Source organism: Phyllostomus discolor, chromosome 8, assembly GCF_004126475.2.
Source record: "Phyllostomus discolor isolate MPI-MPIP mPhyDis1 chromosome 8, mPhyDis1.pri.v3, whole genome shotgun sequence".
Taxonomy (NCBI): domain Eukaryota; kingdom Metazoa; phylum Chordata; class Mammalia; order Chiroptera; family Phyllostomidae; genus Phyllostomus; species Phyllostomus discolor.
The window spans coordinates 21,147,304-21,158,830 of record NC_040910.2 but is presented as its reverse complement, the minus strand read 5'-3'; positions in this window follow the sequence as shown (position 1 = coordinate 21,158,830).

The following is an 11,527-nucleotide window of genomic DNA, read 5'->3' as shown; positions in this document are numbered from 1 at the left end:
GAGGAAGCTGCTTCTCAGATTCCACTGTGCTGCCCTGCACAACCCAGATCTAGTATTGTCAGAGCTGGTATTTTCAGAGAAGCAAAATTTGAAAAACTTTTTCAAATTTTAAATGAAGGCCATTAATTTTTAATAAGCCAATCCCCCCGGTGGGCCATATCTATGAAGGTCAAAATAAATAAGGACATAGATGAAGGGGTGATGAATGATTGGATAGATAGATGAATATATTCAGCTTGGCTAGTGAATCTTCTCTGATGTTAGTATATGATATTTGAGAAACCTCCTAAAATGTTTCAAACATCTACTACCATTCATTTCCCCTACTCCACATGCCATACTTTCATACACATAAATATAAAAGGAATACAGCTAAAGATGAATGGTCAACCCTAGCCAGTATGGCTTCGTTGGTTGGAGAGTTGTCCCATAGACCTAAAGGTCATGGGTTTGATTCCCAGTCAGGGCACATACCCTGGTAGCAGGTTCAATCCCCAATCATAGGTGCAGGGCCCTATGAGGGGGCAACCAATTGATATTTCTCTCTCTTCTCTCCTTTTTCCTTCCTTCCTCTTATCTCTAAAAAAGCAATGAGTAAATGTTCTTAAATAATAATAAAAAAAAATTAATGGCCAAATAAGTAACTTTCTTCTCCACTGCTTGTTGAATAGACATTTTCAATGAGACTCTGAAGTAAAGGACCTGGTGAATAATTGAACAATTCAGTATTTTAGCTAGAATGAAGAAATTTCAGAGGGGTTCTTTGTTTAAAAAGAAAAAGTTGGATATATTAGTGTAGAACACCATTTATGACATTTTTTTAGATAAAATAAATCATGATATAGATTTCTTTCAGTCTAAATGCATTTTGAGAGCAAGGAAGCTTCCCTTAAGGTGTAAATAATTTCATTGTCATTTTGATTATAAAAGTCATTTATAACCATGATACAAACCCATTTGTGGTTAGAGAAAACCCATAAAAGAGCAAAGAAATACACATTCTCTGAAACAATGCTGCCAGTTGAACTTTCTGCAGTGACAGAAATTTTCTATGGCCACATGCATTGTCCAATAAGGTGGCCACTAGCCACATGTGGCCTTTGAGCACTTGAAATGTGGCTGGCACAACTGAGAGAATGACTTAAATTTTAATTATTTTAAAAACCCACTAAAAAGAATAAGTATGTTTTGATTCTTGGGGCCACATCCTCCTGGTTGCCTTCTGCCAGTTTTTATCTCCTATCAGTGTCAAGATTTCCTTAGAAAAGTTAATAACTTTCAAGGCAGACCAACCTGACTTCAATCACAGACAGAAAGAAATGGTGTAGTGCAGCGGGAATGCGGAAACTGATTCCAGCAGAAGAAAGAAGGATGCTCCATAAGTCTGGATACTATCTGAGGAAGACATCTGAGGGAAGGAGGAAGAGCAGAGGACCAAGCCCAAGCAGAGGAATTCTCTAAACCCCAGTAACATAAGGACAGCTCTGTGAAGCTAATAAAATAACTTAGACTAAACAAACAAAGCCTACTAACAAGTCCCTAGTTAGGAAATATTAATAATCAAATTACCTTAACAGGTAGTCATAGGGTTTAGTAAATTTGAAATGGATTTTGTCTTGCTTTATTCAAATATTCAATAAATTTTGTTATTATTGATCCTTAGGCTTATTAAGTCCAGCTTACACAAATTCTCTTTAGAGTTTCAATAACTCCTTTATAGTAAAAGTTATGGAACCTAGCTATCTTAATGGCCATTTGACTCTATTGGTTCTCAATTGGTTGTACATACATTTCTGATCGGATCTGTGCCTACCTTTCTTTTCAGCTCAGAGAAGGCACAACGGGATGTATGTTAAGATCTGGCTACATGGGGGTTGCATCAAGTAGACATAGAAAAAAGAGGTCAGTTTATATGAACGGATCTGAAAGTATTAAAACTTTTTAGATGTCTCCCTTTCTAAAAAACTAGCCAGTTTAATCATGCTTGTTTGATGAAAAGGTAAAACTACTTCCTTCTACTTCATTACAAACTTGGTTCTTTTGTAACCAGTGGACCAACAAATGTGTGACTGGGCAGAAACAGTCACCAAATACTGAATTTCACAAGCTGATAGGCTAGATTTTCTCAAAATTTTGTGTGCGTTGTGTGATGAAGACAGGTGTCTCATTCAAGAACAGCAAGTGGAATGAATGCTGAATCTGCAATTAGGCATAAATATCATCTGCTATGATTTTCACTTCTATGGATTTGAAGAATTTTATTTTTGTCTCGAACTTTTAATTACATATTCAAAGAAATTAAGCAGGATTGTAAGCAACATAGACAACATTTTCCTGAGATTTTTATCTCTGAATGACCATACAAATGGATATCTAAAAAGATTTAAATGAAAATGATTCATGGTTCAAATTTAAGGTAGAACAAAGGAAGGGACATTTTAATGTGGAATTCAGAATTTAATCAATGCAAATTTTCATTTGATTATCTGAAATGTGCACAGAATGTCCATGGCTAGAGAGGAAACATGCACCTTTCTGGAAATTTAAATTTTATTTAACAAGTGTTTATCCTTGTAGAATATGTAGACATAATTTAATACATAGTTTTTGAATCAGGCACTCAAAACAAAATTAATTTTTAATTTTTCTCATAAAAGAACAAGCCAAATCAAAGCTCTCTCTCATACTAAATTACTATTGGTGCCTCTTGAAAGATGAGAAATCAACAATTTATATATCATTTTCATACATCATTTTGGAGTTGCTAAAATTGCTCATTCAAAATAAAAATTCAAAACATTCAAAGAACAATGCAAGTAGGATTTAATTCAGGATTCATTACTCTTTGTCGTACAAAGGAATTATATAAAATCCATAGAAACACTTTATTACTCACAAATCCTTTAACAAATCATTGAGCACATCCATGAAACACAGAGGACAAACAAAAATCTTCAGGTGACTCTAGGCCCATGGTTCCTACACTGTACACTGAGGCACCCATGGTCACCACAGCAAATTCACTGGTGCTTATGGGACATTGTAAATTAGACAGAAAAGCACAGCCATGCTTGACATCTGTGGGTGTCAATGCTTGTTAGACACTGCACGAACTGCAGCCTGCTTTAGTCCACAGTTTCAACGTAAATGACACTATATGCCTATCAATGATGTCGTATCTCTAGGAAGGGGGTTTGTAGTGGCTGCTATGATAAAAAGCAATGATCATATGAAGAGTCAATGGATAACGGGAAGTGGGAGTGGCAGTTTCCAAATTGATTCCAAGGTGTGAGAAGTTTTGCAGAACCCAAGAGGCACACATATGTCCCAGTAGTGTTACTGTGTTTATTTAAGAATGAAATTATACTACATTTTTTTAGTTTGTGTATATTGTGTTTTTAAATGGCTATAAAGCTTCTAGGACATTAATGCTTATAAAGTTGTTTGGGCCCAGCTACTTACTAAATGGCACTTTTAGGTGTGTCTTTTGGCCTAGAAGGTACCATTCAGGCCATGCCTGTATGGGTGTAACACTTTCTTCCTGTAGGAAGAGACTATTTAATTTAGTTATGGTAGTCTTTAATATTTGACTACTCCAGAAAGGTGTTTTTCAGGGACAGTTACTATTAGAAATCTATTCATTCACTTAAAGGGAGAGGGCTTATAAAACTGTGTGTGTATGGACAGATATGCATACCTGTATGTTCAGAGTTCTTTGAATTGGCCTGCTTTATTCCACTCTAGCACGGACTACAGAGAGCCTCCTAGTCTGGAAAGAAGGAAGGAAGAAAGAAAAGAAGGAAGAGACATAGGCACATAAAGGAAAGTAGAGAGGGTGCACTTAATAGCTAAGTCATCAATCATTTAAATTTATTTATTTATTATATTTTTTGTGGCAAGAACACTTTTTTTTTTGTCCACGGACATTTTTTTGGCCCCAAGGACATTTTCATTTGCCTTTTTTTTTTTTTTAAAGAGAGAGACGAAGGGAGAGAGAGAAATAAGAGAAACATCAATGCTAGAGAAGCATCGATTGGTTGCCTTGGTGTGTACCCAGACCTGGGATCTGTGCCAGGACCATACATATCCCGACTGGGGTCACACGCGCCTGTGCCCAGACTGGGGGTGAACCTGCAACCCAGGCACAGGCTCTGACCAGGAACCAAATCCACAACCTTTTGAACTACACTGGCCAGGACAAGAACCGTTCACAAGAGATCTATTCTCTTAAATTTGTAAGTGTACATTGTTTTTTTTTTAATTTTATTTTAATCATTGTTCAAATACAGTTTTCTCCCTTTTACTCCCATTCCAGTCCACCCACCCAACCCTCCCTACTTCCCTCCCATTACCCCCCACCCCTAGTTTTTGTCCATGTGTCCTTTAAATTTGTTCCTGTAAACCCTACCCATTCCCCCCTGAAATTCCCTCTTTTCTCCCCTCTGGTCACTGTCAGTCTGTCCCCTATTTCAGTGTCTTTGGTTATATTTTGCTTGTTTCTTTGTTTTGTTGTTGAGGTTCCTGTTAAAGGTGATATCATGTGGTATTTGTCTTTCACTGCCTAGCTTGTTTCGTTTAGCATAATGCTTTCCAGCTCCATCCAGGCTGTTGCAAAGGGTAGGAGCTCCTTCTTTCTTTTTGCTGCATAGAATTCCATTGTGTAAATATACCATAGTTTTTTCACCCATTCATTTACTGATGGGCATCTAGGTTGCTTCCAGCACCTAGCTATTGTAAATTGTGCTGCTATGAACATCGGGGTGCAAAGGTTCTTTTGTATTGGCGTTTTAGTGTTCTTAGGATATAGTCCCAGCAATGGAATTGCTGGGTCAAAAGGCAGATCCATTTTTAGTTTTCTGAGGAAGTTCCATACTGCTTTCCGTAGTGGTTGTACCAGTCTGCAGTCCCACCAACAGTGCACTAGGGTCCCCTTTTCTCCACAACCTCTCCAACACTTGTTGTTTGTTGCTTTGTTTATGATGGCCATCCTGACTGGTGTGAAGTGGTATCTCATTGTGGTTTTAATCTGCATCTCTCTGATAGCTAGCAATATTGAACATCGTTTCATGTGTCTTTGGATTTTCCGTATGTCCTCCTTGGAGAAGTGTCTGTTCAAGTCCTTTGCCCATTTTTTAATTGGGTTATTTGTCTTCTTAGAGTGGAGTCGTATAAGTTCTTTATATATTTTGGAGATTAAACCCTTGTCTGAGATATCATTGGCAAATATGTTTTCCCATACAGTTGGTTCTCTTTTTATTTTGATACTGTTTTCTTTAGCTGTGCAAAAGCTTTTTATTTTGATGAGGTCCCATTTGTTTATTCTTTCCTTTATGTCCCTTGCTCTAGGAGAAATGTCAGTAAAAAAGTTTCTGCGTGAAATATCTGAGATTTTCCTGCCTATGTTCTCTTCTAGGACTTTAATGGTGTCACGTTTTATATTTAAGTCTTTTATCCACCTTGAATTTATTTCTGTATAAGGTGTAAGTTGGTGCTCGAGTTTCATTTTTTTGCACGTAGCTGTCCAGTTCTCCCAACACCATTTGTTGAAGAGGCTATTTTTATTCCATTTTATGTTGCTGCTTCCTTTGTCAAATATTAATTGACCATAGAAATTTGGGTTTATTTCTGGGCTCTCTGTTCTGTTCCATTGGTCCATGTGCCTGTTTTTATGCCAGTACCAGGCAGTTTTGATTACAGTGGCCTTGTAGTATAGTTTAGTGTCAGGTATTGTGATCCTTCCTACTTTACTCTTTTTTCTCAAAATTGCAGCAGCTATTCGGGGTCATTTATGGTTCCATATAAATTGTTGAAGTGTTTGTTCTATGTCTGTGAAATAAGCCATTGGTACTTTAATAGGTATTACATTGAATGTGTAAATTGCTTTTGGTAGTATGGACATTTTGATGATATTAATTCTTCCAATCCATGAACATGGTATATGTTTCCATTTGTTTGTGTCTTCCTTGATTTCTCTCCTCAGTGTTATGTAGTTTTCTGAATACAGGTCTTTTACCTCTTTGGTTAGGTTTATTCCTAGGTATTTTATTTTTCTTTTTGCTATTTCAAATGGGATTTTTTTTCTTGATTTCTGCTTCTGCTGTTTCATTGTTGGTGTACAGAAATGCCTTTGATTTGTGGATATTGACTTTGTATCCTACTGTTTTGCCAAATTCATTTATTAGGTCAAGCAGTTTTTTGGTGGAGTCTATAGGGTTTTCTATGTACACTATCATGTCATCTGCAAACAGTGACAATTTTGTTTCCTCCTTTCTTATTTGGATGCCTTTTATTTCTTTTTCTTGTCTGATTGCTGTGGCTAAAACTTCCAGTACTATATTGAATAGAAGTGGTGAAAGTGGACATCCTTGTCTTGTTCCTGATCTTAGTGGAAAAGATTTTAATTTTTGCCCATTGAGTATGATGTTGGCTGTAGGTCTCTCATATATGGCCTTTATTATGTTGAGGAATGCTCCTTCTATTCCCACTTTGACGAGTGTTTTTATCATAAATGGGTGCTGTACCTTATCAAATGCTTTTTCTGCATCTATTGATATGATCATGTGGTTTTTGTCTTTGCTTTTGTTTATGTGATGTATTACATTTACTGACTTGCGAATATTGAACTATCCTTGCATCCCTGGAATGAATCCCACTTGGTCATGGTGTATGATCTTTTTAATGTACTGTTGGATGCTGTTTGCCAGTATTTTTTGAGGATTTTAGTGTCAGTGTTCATCAGCGATATTGGCCTGAAGTTTTCTTTCTTTGTTGTGTCTTTATCTGGTTTTGGAATTAGGATGCTGTTGGCCTCATAAAAAGAGTTTGGGAGTCTTCCATCTTTTTGGATTTTTTGAAATAGTCTGTGAAGGATAGGGGTTAGCTCTTCCTTAAATGCTTTGTAGAATTCTCCTGTGAAACCATCTGGTCCAGGGCTTTTGTGTGTTGGGAGTTTTTTGATTACTGCTTCAGTTTCTTTTGTTGTTATTGGCCTGTTCAGGCTTTCTGCTTCTTTTCCATTGAGTTTTGGAAGATTATGTTTTTCTAGAAATTTGTCCATTTCATCTAGGTTTTCAAATTTCTTGGCATACAGTTCTTTGTAGTAATTTCTTACAATCCTTTTTATTTCTGTGGTATCTGTTATAATTTCTCCTCTTTCATTTCTGATTGTGTTTATTTAGGTTTTCTCTCTTTTTTTCTTGATGAGTCTGCTTAAAGGCTTGTCGATTTTGTTTATCTTTTCAAAGAACCAGCTCTTGGATTCATTGATCTTTAGAATTGTGCTTTTAGTCTCTATGTCATTTAATTCTGCTCTGATCTTGGTTATTTCCTTCCTTCTGCTTGCTCTAGACTGTCTTTGTTGTTGTTCCTCGAGTTCTTGTAGACGTAGGGTTAGGTTGTTTGTTTGGAATGTTTCTAACTTTTTTAGATGGGCCTGTATCGCTATGAACTTCCCTCTCAGGACTGCTTTGGCTGAGTCCCACAAGTTTTGGGTTATTGTGAGTTCGTTTTCATTTGTTTTCAGAAACCTTTTGATTTCTTCCCTAATATCATTCTTGACCCATTCATTGTTTAATAGCATGCTATTTAATCTCCATGAATTTGAGTGTTTTTGGTTTTTTCCTTGGGGTTGGTTTCTAGCTTCAGTCCCTTGTGATCCGCGAAAATGCTTGGTATGATTTCAATTTTTTTGAAATTGTTGAGGCTTGTTTTGTGTCCTATCATGTGGTCAATCTTTGAAAATGTTCCACGTACATTTGAAAAGAATGTGTATTTAGCTTCTTTGGGATGGAGGGTCCTGTATATATCAGTAAAGCCCATTTCATCTAGGGTATTGTTCAATGCCACAATATCTTTGTTGATATTTTGTTTGCAAGATCTGTCCATTTTTGATAGTGGGATGTTAAAATCCCCTACTATAATTGTGTTGCTGTCAATATCTTTCTTGAAGTCCTCTAAGATTTTCTTTATATATTTGGGTGCTCCTATGTTGGGTGCATATATATTTACAATATTTATATCTTCTTGGTGGATTCTTCCCTTGAGTATTATGAAATGACCTTCCAGGTCTCTCTTTATGGTCCTTTTTTGGAAGTCTATTTTGTCAGATATGAGTATTGCTACCCCAGCTTTTTTTCCTGTCCATTTGCTTGGAAAATTTGTTTCCAGCCCTTCACTTTCAGCCTGTGCAGGTCTTTTATCCTGAGGTGAGTCTCTTGTAGGCAGCATATGTGTGGGTCATGTTTTCTTATCCAATCAGCTATTCTATGTCTTTTGATTGGAGCATTTAATCCATTTACGTTTAAGGTTATTATCAATAGGTACTTATTCATTGCCTTTTATGTACGTGTGTTCCTCTCTCACTCTCTCTTTTCCTTTCTTTCCTTAGAGCAGTCCCTTTAGCATCTCTTGCAGAGCTGGTTTAGTGGAGGTGCATTCTTTTAGACTTCTTTTGTCTGAGAAGCTTCTTATTTGGCCTTCTATCTTGATTGAGAGCCTTGCTGGGTAAAGTAGTCATGGTTGCAGGCCTCTGGTTTTCATTACTTGGAATATTTCTTGCCATTCTCTTCTGGCTTGGAGTGTTTCCATTGAGAAGTCAGCTGTTAGCCTTATTGGGGCTCCCTTGTATGTTACTTCCTGTTTCTCCCTTGCTACCTTTAAGATTCTCTCTTTGTCTTGAAATTTTGCCATTTTAATTATGATGTGTCTTGAGGTGGGCCTCTTTGGGTTCCTCTTGATTGGGACTCTCTGGGTTTCCTGGATTTGTGTGACTTTTTCTCTCATCAGATTAGGGAAGTTTTCCATCATTATTTCTTCAAATAGGTTTGCTATCCCTTGCTCTTCTTCTTCTCCTTCTGGTATCCCTATTATACGGATATTATTACATTTCATATTGTCTTGCATTTCTCTTAATCCCTCTTCATTCTTTCTGAGCCTCTTTTCCTTTTCTTGCTCTTTCTGGGTGTTTTCTTCTACTTTGTCCTCTGGCTTGCTGATCCGATCTTCTGCTTCATTGATCCTGCTTTTTATTCCTTCTACTGTGTTCTTCAGTTCAGAAATTGTATTCTTCATTTCCTCTTGACCCTTGTTGAGAGTTTCTATTTCCTTTTTCATGCTGATGTAGTTTTCAGTGAGTTCATTGTAGCTTCCCTGTAGTTTCTGGTAGCTCATTGTGAGCTCATTGAGCTTCCTGACAATCATTGCTTTGAACTCAATATCTGATAGTTGAATTGCCTCTATTTCATTTAGCATTCTTTCTGAGGCTTTCTCTTTTCCTTTCATTTGGGGATTGTTTCTTTGTCTTCTTATTGTTTGTGAGACTCTGCTTGCTAGCCTCAACTTCTTGTATTGATCTGTTCTGGCTCCCTGGGTTTATGTTGTGAACTTCTTTAGTACAATAGCAGTGAGTTTCAGTGGTGTTGTTTCCTTGATCTCCCAAGCTCACTGGTCTTGGGCTGTTGTTTAAGTTGGCTTTGTGTTTGCCTTTGGGTTTTGATTGTTGTTGAGTCTTTCTTTGGTGGTTCCTTCCCACCAGCTGGTTAAATGAGGGTCACTCTGTCCATCACCTCCTGTATTTTGTTGTGCTGGTGAGGGCAGGTTGTGTTGAAGCTGGTTCTTCTGTGTGTATAAGGTTTAAAGAATTCTTGTTCAGTTGTTTGTATTGGGTACTGTCTCTACTGTTTAGTTGTATTTCCAGATAGGTCCTGGATTGAGGTTTGTGTGGTTACTACTCCCTCCTTCACCTTCTGTTGTTATCTGTTAGTGGTTCCTTTGTTGTTGGGTTTCCTCTTCCAGTGGGTATCCTGGTGTTCACCACCTCCACCTATTCTTTTTTGTCATCAGTTGGAGGGGGAAGGCAAAATGGTTTAAGACAGCAACAGAAAATTCTATGCTATTTACAGTAGTAGCAAGTAGGGAAGAGATAGGAGATCCTTTGACTATGTATAGCATTAACCGTGATCTTCCACCCAGCCGGCTGATTTTTAGGAAGGATGGAAAGAAGATAAGACTCTTGTTGGGGAAGGAAGGATTGTGAGTTGGATCTATAAAGCAGGGAGGTTGTGGGAGGTCAGATTCTGAGGTAAGGTGAGAGTAAAGGATGGTAAATACATGTAGTGTGTGAGAGAATAGAGTTAACCACCACAGTAATAGAGTTCAGGAAACTTTGAAATGGGCTAAGATCGGGGGTGGGGTGTTGTGAAGTAATTACAATTGCATGGAACAGCAATTATTTACAATAATATTATGGCAACAATCATATGACAGAATCTATGAGATCTAGGTAACAAGAATAGGGAGTACAGAACCTCGAGTAGTGTGCTAATCAGACACAGGTGAGTTAAAGGGCAGTAGGTTAGTAATATAGTATGGAAAGAGATATCAGGGAAAAGCTGTCAGGTCATACAATTTATCCAGCCTAGCAAAGCAGACTATACAAAAAGAAGGGGGATATAAAAATACTATTAAAAAAGATGTAGGAATACTGGAAAAATAATAATAATACAAATATGCAATAACTTGCAGGTTCTCTGTAATAGCAGAGTGAAATTTATCTCACTGTCCCAGCTGTTGTGATGCCCCTTCTTTGGGTTCAACTTTGGTCTTTTCAGAGATCCAGGGTTTTGTCTCACTTGTAGGTATTTAGAAAAAAATTAAAAAAGTAAAAATAGAAAAGGTAGATGAAGGAAGGAAGAAGAGATAACATTGGAGGACAGGAAGGAGAAAGGAATAAAACAAGAAATCAGGTAAGAGAGGAAAAAGAAATCAAAAGAGAATAAAAACAATAAAAATTTAAAAATTAAAAATTGTTTAAAAATACAATCAAATTAAAAAGTCTCTTGGCTTCAAAGTGGCTAAACCGGTTTTTCTGCTCTTGCTGGCTGCGGCAGGCTGAAGGATGATTGGTATGGCTTTTCTTTCTCGGCCAGCAGAGCTGGCACTGGCTCCTCAGCCTTGCACCCTGGGTGTGGGAATCAGGTCTTTCCCCAGGGTTACTGCTGTGGACTGGGGTTCGGGGATGCTCTCCCTGCATGCGTGCCCGTGCCCATGCACCCGCGCGACAACAGCTGGGTAGCAGGGAGGCTGGAGCCACTGATCACTTTAGGAGAATTCCCCAAACAGTGTCTGTGTCTATTCACTCCTTCCTCTTGAGAAATTCCTCCTGTTCAAGCCTGCCACTCCCCTCAGTGGCCTGGCTTCTCCCACCGGCAAACGCTCCAGCCAGACCGGGACGGTGGGGATCTGGGCTTGCTGCAAGACCCAGCCTCTCTGGTGTCTACAGCCTCCAAAGGTGCTCACAGCCCTTGTGTGTTTGCTAGCACCTGGATTCCTCCCAGTGCCGCTCAGGCCTTGTTTGGCTGGGGAGGGAGCAGTTGTCCCAGCTCTCTCCCACGGACTCTGTGGCAAACCCAGCAGCGGGCCCTGGGCCTGGGGCTGCAGCCCCCAAACCACATGCTAGTCCCCGGGACCCTACCTTTTTGCAGCACTCTTCTTACGGTCTGGTTTTTCGGTTCTGCCACAATCCTTGTTC